The sequence below is a fragment of the Mandrillus leucophaeus genome, unplaced genomic scaffold (genome assembly GCF_000951045.1).
Source record: "Mandrillus leucophaeus isolate KB7577 unplaced genomic scaffold, Mleu.le_1.0 Scaffold611, whole genome shotgun sequence".
In the NCBI taxonomy this organism is placed as follows: domain Eukaryota; kingdom Metazoa; phylum Chordata; class Mammalia; order Primates; family Cercopithecidae; genus Mandrillus; species Mandrillus leucophaeus.
In genome coordinates this window covers 1,619,025-1,633,987 of record NW_012106598.1, presented here as the reverse complement: position 1 = coordinate 1,633,987, position 14,963 = coordinate 1,619,025, and the positions used below count along the sequence as shown (strand labels likewise).

General features: G+C 37.4%; 1 protein-coding gene across 1 annotated transcript in view; it reads left to right on the top strand.

The window, feature by feature from the left end:
* STK3 (serine/threonine kinase 3) overlaps positions 1 to 14,963 on the top strand; it is a 485,544-nt gene that overhangs the window by 320,007 nt on the left and 150,574 nt on the right. The window lies entirely within an intron of this gene.

Sequence of the window (14,963 nt, the reverse complement as noted above, 5' to 3'; positions counted from 1 at the left end):
GCCAAAACACTGCTCTGTCACTTGAACCACTTTCTTTTTTTCTTCTTTTTTGAGACAGAATTCCGCTCTTGTTGCCCAGGCTTGAGTGCAGTGGCGCGATCTCAACTCACTGCAACCTCCACCTCCCAGGTTCAAGCTATTCTCCTGCCTTAGCTTCCCAAGTAGCTGGGATTACAGGTGTCTGCCACCATGCTAATTTTTTGTATTTTTAATAGAGGTGGGGTTTTACCATGTTGCCCAGGCTGGTTTCGAACTCCTGACCTCAAGTGATCTACCTGCCTTGGTCTCCCAAAGTGCTGGGATTACAGGCGTGAGCCACCTCGCCCGGCTGAACCACTTGCTTTTAACTCCTGTTTTTCCTTCTCATTTTTGCTATATCTTCCTAACAACGTACCAATACTAAACTAATTCCATAGTAATAATTATAGTAACTATTATTTATTGTCTACTCTCTGACCAACTCTATGATAAAGTTTTACATAACTCTAGAACAACTCTAAAAGGAGTAGATATTATTGGCACACTCTATGTAACTATCATTATTATAACTCTAGATAACAACCCAAGACACAGCTACACTGACAGAGGTAGGTTATCACTCAGACTTAAAAAACCTCAAAGGTTTTACCTTTCCCATTTTGCTGTGTTCCTTCTAACCAGGCTGCTTAACTGCGATTATGTAACTGTGAAGACTGATGCCTCCAAAAGATTGATCTCTAATCTGAAATGGACAGTTGGCAATCCTTTCGTATGTTCCCCTACACCTAACACCTCATTCTCTTCTGGGTCTATTGTACAATTTCTTTACCCCATCTCTCCTTGGTCTTGGCAGAGTTGCTTTCTGGTCCAAAGAAAAACTGGAGACTATTAGCAGTTCACTGTTTCTGTTCCCCCATTTAACTTAATGTATTAGTCTGTTCCTGCTGCTATAACAAAATGCTAAAGACTGGGTGATTTAAACAGCAGAAGTTTATTTTCTTACAGTTCTAGAGTCTGGACTTCCAAGATCAAGGTGTTGGCAGGTCTGGTTTCTTCTGAGGTCTCCCTGTGGCTTGCAGACGGCTGCCTTCTGTGTGTTCTCACATGGCCTTTGGGTTTTTGTTTTTGTTTTTGTTTTTGTTTGAGGCAGGGTCTTGCTCTGTCTCCCAGGCTAGAATGTCATGGCACAATCACAGCTCACTGCAGCCGCAACTTCCTGAGCTCAAATGATCCTCCCACCTCAGCCTCCTAAGTAGCTGGGACTACAGGTGCGCACCACCATGCCTGGCTAATTTTTGTATATTTTGTAGAGACAGGCTGTTGCTATGTTGCCCAGGCTGGTCTCGAACTCCTGGGCTCCAGTGATCTGCCTGCCTTGGCCTCCCAAAGTGCTGGGATTACAGGCGTAAGCTATCATGCCCAGCCCTGGCTTTTGGTTTTGAATGTACACATTCCTAATGTCTCTTCTTCTTCTTACAAGGACACAAGTCATACTGGATTAGAGCCCCACCTTTATGACCTCATTTAACCTTAATACCTCTTTAAAGGCCTAATCTGCAAATACAGTAACATGGGGCATTAGAGCTTTGACGTAAAATTTGGTAGTGGTAGTGGGTTGGGGGGACAGGACACAATTCAGTCCATAACAGTCAATATCTATACTTTTCCTTCCTTCCCTTGTCTCTTTTTTCCCCCCTCTTTCTTTTCCTTCCTTTCTTCCTTCCCTTTATTTTTTCATCCCTTGTTTCTTTCTCTCCTCCTTCTCATTTCATTCTTCTCTCCCTACAATATGCTCCATGTGGAGGAAGAGGGTTCCTTCTCTGCTCAAGTTCAGTGTCTTAACCCCTATTCTGTATCCCATTCTTTCTTTTTCTTGTATTTTGGAGCATTACTTCATCATTTGTTCACTCTCCCATTTATTTTCTTCAGTTTCTTCTACATGGGTTTTCTTTTATCGGTAAGTAAATATACTACTTCTCAATCATTATTACTACTACCATTGTGTTCTATTATGCACATTAATACCAAATAATTTGTTATTATAAGATGTAACAATCTAAATGCTATATAAGTAATCCTTCTAATTTTAAAAAGGGAACTAGTACAGGTTTTTGCAATTTCAGAGCAGTTTCTATTTCTTAGTTTGATAGAATATTTCTACCTTAATATTAAGCTAAAAATATGCGAAAACTATTGTAATAAAAGTTTAACACATTAGGATAGGCAAACACATAATTTCCCATCTTCTTCTGAGATATAGAAATGTGTTGATTACTTTAAATGTAGCAATTGTAGGGAATTCTCTGCCAAGTTACAGAAATCTATATATTAATATACTTCTTCTTGAAGTAGGTCCTCGATAATTTTGATTTTTTACAGACCGTTGAGTTTACCATGATGAATTGTCATTGCAATACTTATTTGCACTTACTATACCAAACTTCAGTTGTGCTATATCATTAAAGTTTGTTTCTTTTAGATTGCTTTGGGAAGCTGTATATTATAGTATAGCTGTAGGAAATTTACATACAATGAATGAATGGCAATATAATACACATCCTTATGTTTATTTATAAGCCATAGCTAATCCTATTTAGTATTTGGTTTACTGTATTCAGTGACTAATAGACTCAGGGAAGGTAAACCAAAAAATCCAATTTTTTTTTTTGGAGATGGAGTCTCGTACTGTCACCCAGGCTGGAGTGCAGTGGTGCAATCTTAGCTCACTGCAACATCTGCCTCCCAGGTTCAAGTGATTCTTCTGCCTCATGAATAGCTGGGAACACAGGCATGCACCACCACACCCAGCTAATTTTTTTTTTTTTTTTAAGTAGAGACAGGATTTTACCATGTTGGCCAGGCTGGTCTTGAACTCCAGACCTCAAGTGATCCACCCACCTCAGCCTCCCAAAGTACTGGGATTACAGGCATGAGCCACCATGCCCAGTATTTGATTTTTGTTGTTGTTGTTGTATGTAGAATTTTTCATTTGACAGTCTTTTTTTCTCAGCCACAGATATATTTTACTTGCAACAAGAAGATTTTTCTCATATGTCCACAATCTGTATCATCTGGCCATATGGAGCTTCTTATGTAAACAATTACCACTGATTCTGGGACTAGCTATATAGATATGTTGCTTTATTCAGGGTCATAGTGTTAAAAAAAAACAACACTCTGAGCTTCCACCTTAAGAACATACAGACAGCTGGGTTGTTGGGTGGGGAGAGTACCATTCAACTGAATCAGTGTAATACACCATATTACCAGACTAAAGAAGAAAAGTCACATAATGTAGAAAAAAAAATTTGATGCAATTCAGAACCCATTTATGGTATTGAATGATCTCAGAATAATATGAATAAAGATAACTTCTTCAATTTGGTGAAGAATACCTATAAAAACCTTTCAGCTAACATCATAATTAATGGTAAAAGACTGAATGTTTTCCCCAAATATTGGGATCAAGAATGATGTTCACTCTCACCACTCTATTCAGCACCATACTGGGAGTTCGTGCCAGCTCAAAAAGGCAAGAAGTGGAAGGAAAAGGCATACAGATTGGAAAGGCAGAAATGAAACCATCTCCTTTTGCAGATGATATGATTTTCTATGTAGAAGATACCAATAAATAAACTCATAGAATTAATGAGTGAGTGCAACAAGGTTTCAAGATGCAAGATAAATATGTAAAAATCAGTTGTTTTTCTACATACATTAACAATGAATACATGGACATTAAAGTTAAAAATGCAATACCATTTACAATTGCTTAAAAAACAAAAATATATTTAGAAACTTTACTATTCTTTTTGTCTTTTTTTGTTGTCATTTTGGAAGAGGTTTGTCAATTTGTGTGTGTGTGTTTTTTAAAATAGCTGTTTGTTACATTAATATTTTTAACTGTTTTCCTATTTTAAATTTTATTGATTTCTACTCTTTGTTATATTCTTTCTTCCTGTCTTGCATTTATTTTTGTTTTTCTTTGTCTAGGCTCTTCAGGCAGCAGCATTTGTCCTACAAATTTTAATAGGATTTGTTGTATTTTCATTTTTATTCGGTTTAGTGAATTTTTTAAAATTTCCCTTGAGACATCTTTGACCAAAAGATTATTTGAAAGCATGTTCTTTAGTTTTCAAGTGCTTGATTTTCCTATTATCTTTGTTATTGATTTCTAGTGTGATTCCATTGTGCTTGGAGACTCTACTGTGTTCAGTTCTTTAAAATTTGTTGATGTATGTTTTATGCCTTGGTATATGTTCTTTCTTGGTATATGGTCCATGATTACTTGAAAGTAATAAGTACTCTGCCGTCGTTGAGGTGGGGTATTCTATAAATTTTGTTGATGATGTTGTTGATTTCTTCTGTATCCTTGCTGATTTTCTGTCTAGTTGTTATATCTCTTGTTGTTAGAGGATATTGACGTTTATAATCGTAATGGTGAATTTGTCTATTTCTCCTTTCAAGTTTTAGTTTTTGCTTCATATATTTTACAGCTTGTTGGTTGGTGCATACACATTAGTGATTGTTATGTTTTCTTGGTGAATTATGTCTCATCACTACATAATGTCCCTCTCTGTCTCTCGTAATTTTCTTTGCTGAAGTCTCCTTTATCTCTTATTAATATAGACACGTTTGCTTTCCTTTGATTATTGTTGGCATGTTATATTTGTTCCATCATTTTTCTTTCAACATGCCTGTATTTTTATATTCTAAGTTTCTTACATACTACATATAATTGAGTTACATTTTAAAATCGACTTTTTCAGTTTTTGCCTTTTAATTGGCATATTTAGGTGATTTACATTTGATGTGATTATTAATATGTTATGGCTAAAGTTTTGCATTTTTAAAATTTCTGTTTCTTTTTTTTTGACTTCCTGTGGGTTACTTGAACATTTTTTAGAGTTTTGATTTATCTATAGTATTTATGAGGATATTTCTATGCAAAACTTTTTGGTGGTTTATTTGAGTATTATACTATATGTACATATATTATCACAAGGTACTGGTAAAGCTGAGGCTTTCTATTTTTACATTCATTTCAATTATTTTCATGATTGTTCATTGAAGCATTTTTTAAAGACTTTTAAAATATTTGTCAGATACTTCTGACATCTCTTTTTTTTGGTGTTGACTTTTATCTTTTTTGTGGTTTTTTTTTGTCAGTTTGTGATTTTTTTGACTCTTGGTCTGATGAGTAATTTTTGGTTGAAAACAGGACCTGTTTCCCCGTTACGTTCTGAGACTCTGGATCTTATTTAAACCTTCTGTTTTAGGTGGATGTTTATGACATTACTTTAGGAGGGGAAGGGAGCTCATCACTGCCAGGTAGAGTTTGTTGAAGTCCAGATTCCCCTTTCAGTCTCTGTTGCCCCATTCAAGTAGCAGGAGTGGCTCCTCATTATTACTGAGTCAGAGTGGGGATTCTAACTCTCCATGTGTAGTCTCTGTTGTATTGGTCTTACCTAATTTCCACTTGTTAGTGAAAGTCTTAATTTAACTTTTTTCTAGTCCTCCTCAGTGGGTAGTGGGAGGGTCACTTCATTGCTGCCAGTTTGGAGAGGAAGTACAGGTTCTACTTGGTATCTACTGACACTGCTAGGGGGAGCTGTCCTTTTACTTTCCAGAGGGGTGAAATTCTTGGCTCCCTACTTGGTCTTTTCTCACCACGTCAGGAGTATGGTGGGGCTGTGTTATAGTCTCATGAGGCTAGAACTTTAGACTGTCCACTGAGCCTTTCTGACATGGTAAGAGTGGGACTACAGTTTTTCCTGTGGTGTTTGGCTGACAAAGAGTGAAATTTGCCTAATTTTCTTTTTTCCGTGGTGTTCTTCTCTTCATCTTTTGGGCAGGGTTTTGTTGAAGCTTTTTTGTTTGTACCTGTTAGCTTTTTCTGGTTGTTGGCTTCTCTGGCCCCAAGTCTGGAATATGTAAGGGAAAAAGAAGATCCAGGGAAGTCATCAGTTATGTTCCTTGGGTTCCAGGATCCCTAGCTGTTCTGCCTTCTCTCCATCTTTCGTGTGTGTGTGTGTGTGTGCGTGTGTGTAAGAATCTATATATATATATATGGATTGATATATGTAAATAGAATTGATATATACATGTATATATAGAATTCATATGTATATATATTTAGAAACAGTGGTCTTGAACTGGTCTTTCCTGGTTTCAAGCAGTCCTCCCCACTTGGCTTCCCAAGAGGCTGGGATTATAGACATGAGCCACTGTGCCCAATCCAGATCTTCATATGCTTGTTTATTCATAGTGTCCATGGTTTTTGGTTGTACTTAATGAGAGAAATAGGAAAATGTACATCTACTCTATCTTCCTAGAAGCAGAAGTTACACATAATTTTTAAACAGCAATGACTTTCTAATTTATGGAATTTTAGATGAAATATAAAATATAGTGACATACATACACATATATAAATATATAAATGTCTATTATATGTATATTTATAGATATTTTATATACTATATATGTATTTGTTATTTAGCAAGGGGAACAGTTTGATTGTTGTTGCCTGGAGTTGGCCCCTGAATTAGTTTTCATAGTTTCTCCCATTCTGTTTATGAACTCTGTCTCTAAAAATGGTAAATTTTTATTCCCCAAACTTGTGCTAAATGTAGTGGGAGTTTGGATCCATACTGTTTGATTCATGCAGTGATTTTTGACCCTTGATACACCTTAGACACCTATAGGAATTTTTTTTTAAAAACAACCAACCTAGGCCTAGACAACACCAGATTCTTTGGGCTGGGTTCAGGGAATAAGCAATTTTAGAATGCTTCCCAGGTGATTCTAATATGTAGCCAGTGTTAAGAACCAACGGCATAGAGTTTGGAATTGGGTAGTTGCTTGTGAATCATAAGGTTTTCTTAAAGAAATTTGGAGTTAGAAACTAATACATGGATATTTTTCATCATTTTAATTAACTTATGGTAGAATCTAAGGGTTTGTTTGTCTGGCAATCATATTTGGCCAAGGCTGTAGATTAAGCCTTCTTTTCCCGAGGCAAGAAAATGAGGGGCTTTGTTAACAGATATCTTTTCTTTCTAAAACTTACTATTTACTATTAGATTTCACACCAGATTTCTGAGATCAATTGTTTTTTTTCTGATTGTAGACTTTGATATGTATATATGTCTGTGTGTCTTTAATTACAAACTTCATATTTTCAGTTGTTTCTTTTTTGTTCTTCATATATTTTTTGTTAATTTTGATTTTCTTCTAATTTACATTGACTTCATTATAGATTTTTGTGAAATTGATTTGTGCTGGACATTATACTGTTTTGGGACCAGAGCCTGATTTATTGCATCATATTCTTGCTATCTTAGGACTAGTATATTGTTTTATCATAATTCAGTCATAGGAGCTCTGTGCTGACCTCTGCTTGTTTAGCTTTAACCCAGTTCTTTGTATCAGTTTGAGTTCATAGGCGTTTGTGTAAACATCTGCTTAAGTTTTGTAGTCTCTATTAGATATGACTGGATTTTGAGTGATGTGTTCTTCATAATGAGCATTTTTATAGTTTGCTGTGTTTTGATTATTTGATTAACTTTCACAGATTCTATAACAACTTAGTCTTTGCACTTTGGTTGTAAAGTGTGACATAATATTTTAACTGGAATCAGGATGATTTTATGCTAAATGATAATTTTGAGGATAGTATGTCAATTATAGGCATTAGGCCCGGGTAACTGGAGCCTTTGCCCAAAGATTATGCCCTGCGTGGGCCATGCTACATCCCTGTGCTAGAGCCCATAGTTTTCCCTCCTAGATCATGCTCTGCATACCCAGGGTCCCAGAATTCCCCATTTAAATGGTCTTGAGCCTATGCAGGCATCTTCCCTGCTTTTCCTCATTAGGACAGACTACACCAGGCTAGTGGTAGACAAGATACAGCTATTGCAAGGGTGGCATGTGGTAGAGGGGGCATTGGGATAGATCTAAGACGTGTGTGCTGCACTGTTTCAGGAGTCAGAGGTGGGAATAGAATAGAAAGAAAATCAATTGATGCTATTGATTTACTTCGTATTGAATTGAATTGCACTTTGGTAAAATGCACTTGGTAAAATGAAGCTAGGCAGTATTACATATAATATTCTGATCTTTTAATAGTACTTCATGGTCTTGAACTTCTTGTCCTTGGAATCTTTTACCAGATGATACAAAAGCTGCTAATGACTAGTATTAATTTATTTCCCTAATCTTATGGTCAAATTATACTAAGTTACATTTCATGAATCATTTGTTCATTATTTCCTTTTTTCCCATTTTGTAATCATATGTTCTTTTTTCTGTTTTGAAGCATTTTGGTACCTTCCAGATAGTTCCTTTGGATGGGGTATTGGGTCTTCTTTCTGGCTTTTAAAGCTCTGATTCATTTTCTATTTTATTCCTAAGATAAGTTACTATGAAAGTTTTCTTCCAGATTCTTAATTTTATCATGCTTCTGAAATTGTTTTGATAGTACATGCAGTTAGTTTATCTGATATATGTCAATTATTTCTTTCTTTTTTTTTTTTTGAGACAGAGTCTTACTTTGTCGCCCAGGCTGGAGTGCAGTGGCACAATCTCTGATCTCAGCTCACTGCAAGCTCCGCCTCCCAGGTTCATGCCATTCTCCTGCCTCAGCCTCCCAAGTAGCTGGGACTACAGGCGCCCGCCACCACGCCCGGCTAATTTTTTGTATTTTTAGTAGAGACAGGGTTTCACCGTGTTAGCCAGGGTGGTCTCGATCTCCTGACCTCGTGATCCTCCCACCTTGGCCTCCCAAAGTGCTGGGATTACAGGCAGAACCACTGCGCCCAGTCAATTATTTCTAACATTTTGTCTTCCCTTAAGTTTTCTGATACATGCAAGGCAATTAGTTCATCAGCTTTATTTTTCAATCTGTTTTATTGATGTTTTTGTACTGTCTTCTTATGTTTCCTGAATTTCTTGTAGTTGTTCTAGTATTTTTTCCACAGTCTTACCTTTTATTTTGTTCTTTTTATGATATGTAAATGTTTATGATCCATTATTTATTGTTATAGCTAATGCGGTGTCAAGTATATATTGTACCATATTTCAGATGAGATACTTTATTTAAAGAGCTGAGATAAAAATTTCATGGCTTAAGTGGCATCCAAACCATACTCTTTTTGAGGGGGGGGTAGTTATTATGCTGTTAAAATGCCTGGACTTATTCTAAAATTAAACATTAAGAGGCCTTATCTCCAAACTTATTTAACATTTAAAATATTATTTTATTCACTATTCTTAGTAAAGTTTCACTCTTATTCCATTATTCTGAAATATATAACTTAATATGCTTTGTTATTGGCAGAGCCCTCTTTGTCAGGGCAGAAATTTAGGTAATCAGTGATGTAGTATGAACATAATGCTTACAGAAGGGTTGTGGTTGTGTATTTTCTAAGGAAGATCAGTTGGCTACCCAGATAAGATCACAGAGAGCAGAATTTATTATTCAAGACTGATCTGCCAATGTAATAAATACGGAACTGTCTTATAGGATGGACTTAACCAAGTTCACTGGTATACAAATCAAAATTCCAATTTATTACTTTAAAAATATTTAACCCTCAAGTAATCAGATGTTCATCACCATATTCTCTTCTGAAGTCAGTTTTACATGGGAATCCAAATTTTGACCAGAAGGCTGTCAGGTGAAAATGGTTACTAGCATAAGGTGATTAGTTGTATGATCTTATTGACTGCTGCGTCAAGCTATGCACATCTGTCTCTACCACTTGAATTTATGTATTGCAAGGACCAGGTATGTTTTTTAGTGGTCCAGCGCATCCTCTTCTTGGACAGGATGGAGACACATTACCAATTTCATTTCTCTGGATGTTCTTTTGATGTCTTGTGAACCATGTCTCTTTATTATTTTTTCAGGCATGTTAAAATACAGTTACTTAGAAAAAATAAACTATATACCAAATTTTATCTCTGTTAAAATTTCAAATATGTAAAAAAGCAAACAAATTAGAAGGATATAATATAAAGTGAAACAAGTTTGTGGTACCGTTGCTGGTGAACGTGCATCAAACAGGAGAAAATATTCCTGTTAGTTTCCCTAGTTTGCATTCACTATAGAATAGTGGTTTTCAGGCTTTTTGGCCTGAGCAGTCCTTTTCACTTTAAATAATTGAGGATCCAAGAGCTTTTGTTTATATGAATCTTACCAGTATTACTGCATTGAGAATTAAAACTGAGAAAATTAAAAATATGTATTCATTAATTCATTTAAAAATAATTCTGTTACCTAAGTTAACGTAAGTAATATATTTTTATGAAAAATCACTATTTTCATAAAAATAATGAGCAGATGGCTTAATAGAAGATAGTTGAATTTTTTTTCATTTGTGAGTGTTGTAACACATTATTTCAATGGAAATGTATTTAAAAATCTGGCCTAACACATATGTGATATGTGATTAAGATAGAGCAATATTCTAATCATTTTTTTCTGGTATTTATGATATTCTTCCTTTGATTCTACACCAAAATTCAACAGTGATAATTTTCTAAAGATTAATTCCAGTATTAGAATCTGAAACCATAGTAGTGAGTTTTTCTGTTTTGTTACATTAAAATCTGTTTCTCTAGCTTGTACTTGGAATGGATTTTTATTCATATGTGAATGGGTAATGTCATGTATTTGTCATTTGGAAAAATCAGAAAAGTTTCTAAATACTAGGAAACTGTTAAGTTCATGGTGGCAGATAGAAGCTTTTGAAAGTTTGGCTTTTCAATTGAAAGCTTAAATTTTGTAATTGTTATCAAAAACCATCTGTGTTTCCATGATGTTATAGGCTCAGTTGGTTCATTTTTGAGAAAATGTCTGCCAAGTATCCAAATCTGAATAATCAAAGTTTATCTCTCAGTTTTTCTTTCAAATGAAAAAGATGATTCATGAAAAAAGCTGTAGTTCAGCTTGCAATTTAATCACAGATAATTTTCGTTGAGACAACCATTGTACTTCATTATGTAGCAGGTATAGTTTATGCATATTTCTCATTTCACTACAAGATGCTAAAAAGATTTGCTAAGAAGAGTATTTTTTTAAATCAAGGATTTTCTTAATCAAAAGTGTCTTTTTTGTGAATTCGCAAATTCAAAAAAATTGTGTATGCATGACAATGAAGAATACAATGATTACAGTTTTGTTCCACTGTCTTCATTGGTGCTACGGAGCCAGCAATTTTATCTGTCATTGCTTTTGTACCTGTAGTGCAGATGTCAATTGAGAGAAAAAGGAAAAGAATGTCTTAGTGTTTTTATGAAAAAATATTTGACTTGGTAGATCCCTGAAAGGGCCCTGTGAAGGAGTTCATGAACTACACCTCAAGAACCACAACTGTAAAGAAAAGCTGTTAGAGAAACAGTATTTTTCACCTTTGTCTAAAAAGTACTTCTTATATTGCTTGGTTATCAATTTCACTATTTTGCTATACTTGACAAACAGTGAAAATACATTTGAATACCACCTGAATTACAGTATTCTATTTCAACACAAATTGAGTGTACTGTGGTTCTGTTCTGCTGCAAACCATCCAGAGTTAGCTCAGACCCCACAAGTTCAAGGGCGTGATCCCCAACATGACCACTCTTCAGATACCAGGTACACCTAATTGGTCCCGAGGTTACCCATACTTCTGACTAAATGGTTATACATTCAGCAGTTCCTTTGATCCCCTCAGGTTTGATAACTTGCTAGAATGACTGGCAGAACTCAGGAAAGAACTATACTTAGAATAACAGGTTTATTATAAAGGATGCTAATTAGGAGGACCAGTCAAATGAAGGGACCCATATGATAATGTCTGAGGGAACACAGAGCCTCTGTGACTTCCTCTTGTACAATGAGGACATGTGAATGTGTTTGCCAACCAGGAGTCTCCGCTAAGCCTGGATGTACAGAGTTTTTTACTGGGTTTTCATTAAGTAGTAATGATTGGTTAAATCTTTGGCCATTTGTTTGAGCTCAGTCTTCCATATCCACTCACCAGAGGTCAGGCAGCTAAATATCCTAACCTGCTGATTACATGCTTATTCTTTCTGCTGACCATCCTGTATCCTGAAGCTATCTAGGGGCGTGACATGAGTCAACTCCTTAGCATAACAAAGACATATCTATCTCTGGAAATTCCATGGGCTTTTGCAGCCTCTTGGAAAAGAACTTCAAAAGTGTTCAGAACACTGCAAAAGAGAAATGTTGTGTTGGACTTCTAAGGAGGCTGGGTAAAGAGACCTGATTAATACTCTGTATTGCCAATCCCTTACCCTTTTTTTTGAGGTCTGGAGTCAGTGTGTGGTAATGTTGAACCACCCATCTTAAACCATGAGGTAAACTGGAAGGTGGAGGCCACATACTGATGGCACTACAGCACTTGATAGTTATGGATGGTAACTAGCCTGATACTGCCCATATATGGAGATAACAGCTTCTTCAAGCAATTCTCCTGCCTTAGCTTCCCAAGTAGCTGGGATTACAGGCACCCACCACCACACCTGGCTTATTTTTGTATTTTTAGCAGAGACGGGTTTTTGCCGTGTTGGCCAGGCTGGTCTCAAACTCCCGACCTCAGGTGATCTGCCTGCCTCGGCCTCCCGAAGTGCTGGGATTACAGGCATGAGCCACCACACCCGGCCACAAACACATCTTTCATGGCCAGAGCAGGAGGAAGAGAGAAAGGGGGAAGGTGCTACACACTTTTAAAATAACCACATCTTATGAGAACTCACAATCATGAGAACAGCACCAAGGGGATGATACTAAACCATTCATGAGAACTCCACCCCCGTGATCCAGTCACCTCCATTAGGCCCCACCTCTAACACTGGGGATTACAATTTGACAGGATATTTAAGTGGGGTCACAGAGTCAAGCCATATTTTACTTCTAACCTAAAGAGCTGTAAGATAATAAGCTTCTGTAAACTGCTACGTTTGTAATAACTTACTACAGCAGAAATAGAAAACTAGTATAGATGGATAGTTGGGGGCAGGGGGAAGAGAGAGAGGCAGGAAGTAAGAGAGAAAGAAGTTGTTATCACCATAAATGGGCAGGCAGACGTTACAGTGAACCAAGATCATGCCACTGCACTCCAGCCTGGGTGGCAAGAGCGAAACTCTGCCTCAGAAAAAAAGATGTGCTTGCTTCCCCTTCACCTTCCACCATGATTGTAAGTTTCCTGAGGTCTCCCTGGAACAGAAGCTGCTATGCTTCCTATACAGCCTGCAGAACCATGAGCTTCCTATACAGCCTGCAGAACCTATACAACCTGCAGAACCACTTCTTTTCTTTATAAATTACCCAGTCTCAGATATTTCTTTATAGCAGTGTGAGAATAGACCAGTACAGAAAATCAGTGCCATGGAGTGGGGCATTGTTGTAAAGATACCTGAAAATGTGGAAGCAGCTTTGAAAGTGGGTAACAGGCAGAGGCTGGAAGAGTATGGAGGGCTCATAAGAAGACAGGGAAATGAGGGAAAGTTTGGAACTTCCTAGAGATTTGTTAAATTGTGACCAAAATGTTGATAGTGTTATGGACAATGAAATCCATGCTGATGAGGTCTCAGATAGAGATGAGGAACTTACTGGGAACTGGAGCAAATGTCACTTTTGTTATGCATTAGCAAAGAACCTAGTGGCATTGTACTGCTGCCCTGGGGATCTGCAGATCTTTGAACTTGAGACTGATGATTTAGGGTATCTGGCAGAAGAAATTTCAAAGCAGTAAAGTGTTCAGGAGGTGACCTGGCTGCTTCTAACAACCTATGCCCACATGCATGAGCAAAGAAATGTTGTAAAACTCGAACTTGTATTTAAAGGGGAAGCAGAATATAAAAGTTTGAAAAATTTGCAGCCCAGCCATGTGGTAGAAGAGAAAAGCTCATTTTCAGGGGAGCAATTCAAGCCAGCTGCAGACATTTTCATAACTAAAAGGAAAGCAACAGTTGAGACTTGGGAACCCCAGCCTAGATTTTAGAGGAGGTATGGGAAAGCCTGAATGTCCAGGCAGAAGTCTGCTGTAGGGCTGGAGCTTTCATGGAAAACCTCTACTAGGGCAATGCAGAGGGGAAATATGGGGTTAGAATCTTCACTGGAGTACTGCCTGGTGGAGCTGTGAGAAGAGGGCCACCATCCTCCAGACCCCTCCAGATAGAGCTACCAGTAGCTTGCACCATGCACCTGGAAAACCCATAGGCACCCAGTGCCAGCCCATGAGAGCAGCCTCAGGGACTCAACCCTGCAGGGCCATTGGGACGGAGTTGCTGAAGGCTTTGGAGCCCATGCCTTTTATCAGTGTGCCCTGGATGTGGGACATGGAGTCAAAGGAGATCATTTTGGAGCTTTCCAAAATATAGTGTCTAACACAGATCTCACTAGGCTACATCTAAAGTGGTGGCAGGGCTGCTTTTTTATCCCAGAGTGTCTCAGAGAGATTTTGTTTCCTTGCTTTTTCAAGCTTCTAAAGGCTGCCCACATTCTTTGGCTCATGGCCCTCTTCCTTTATCTTCAAAGCAGCATTATTTGAAGACTGCTTCAAAGCAGACCATTCTTTCACACTCACATCTCTCTCTGACTCTCCTGGCTCCCTCTTCTACTTTTTAGGACGCTTCTGATTACATTCGGCCACCTAGATAATTTAGGATAATTTCTCCACCTCAAGACTTTTAACTTAATCTTATCTTCAAAATCTTTTTTTGCCATGTAAAGTAACATATTCACAAGTCCAAGGATTAGAACGTAGACATCTTGGGGGATGGGGACATTATTCATTCTATCTCTCTATATCATCTTTCTCCCTTTCCCTTCCCTTCCCTTCCCATCCCTTCTCTTCCCTTCCCTTCCCTTCCCCTTCCCTTCCTCCTTTCCTTTCCTTCCTCCTTCCCTTCCCTTCCTTCTTCCCTTCCCTTCCTCCTTCCCTTCCCTTCCTCCTTCCCTTCCCTTCCTCCTT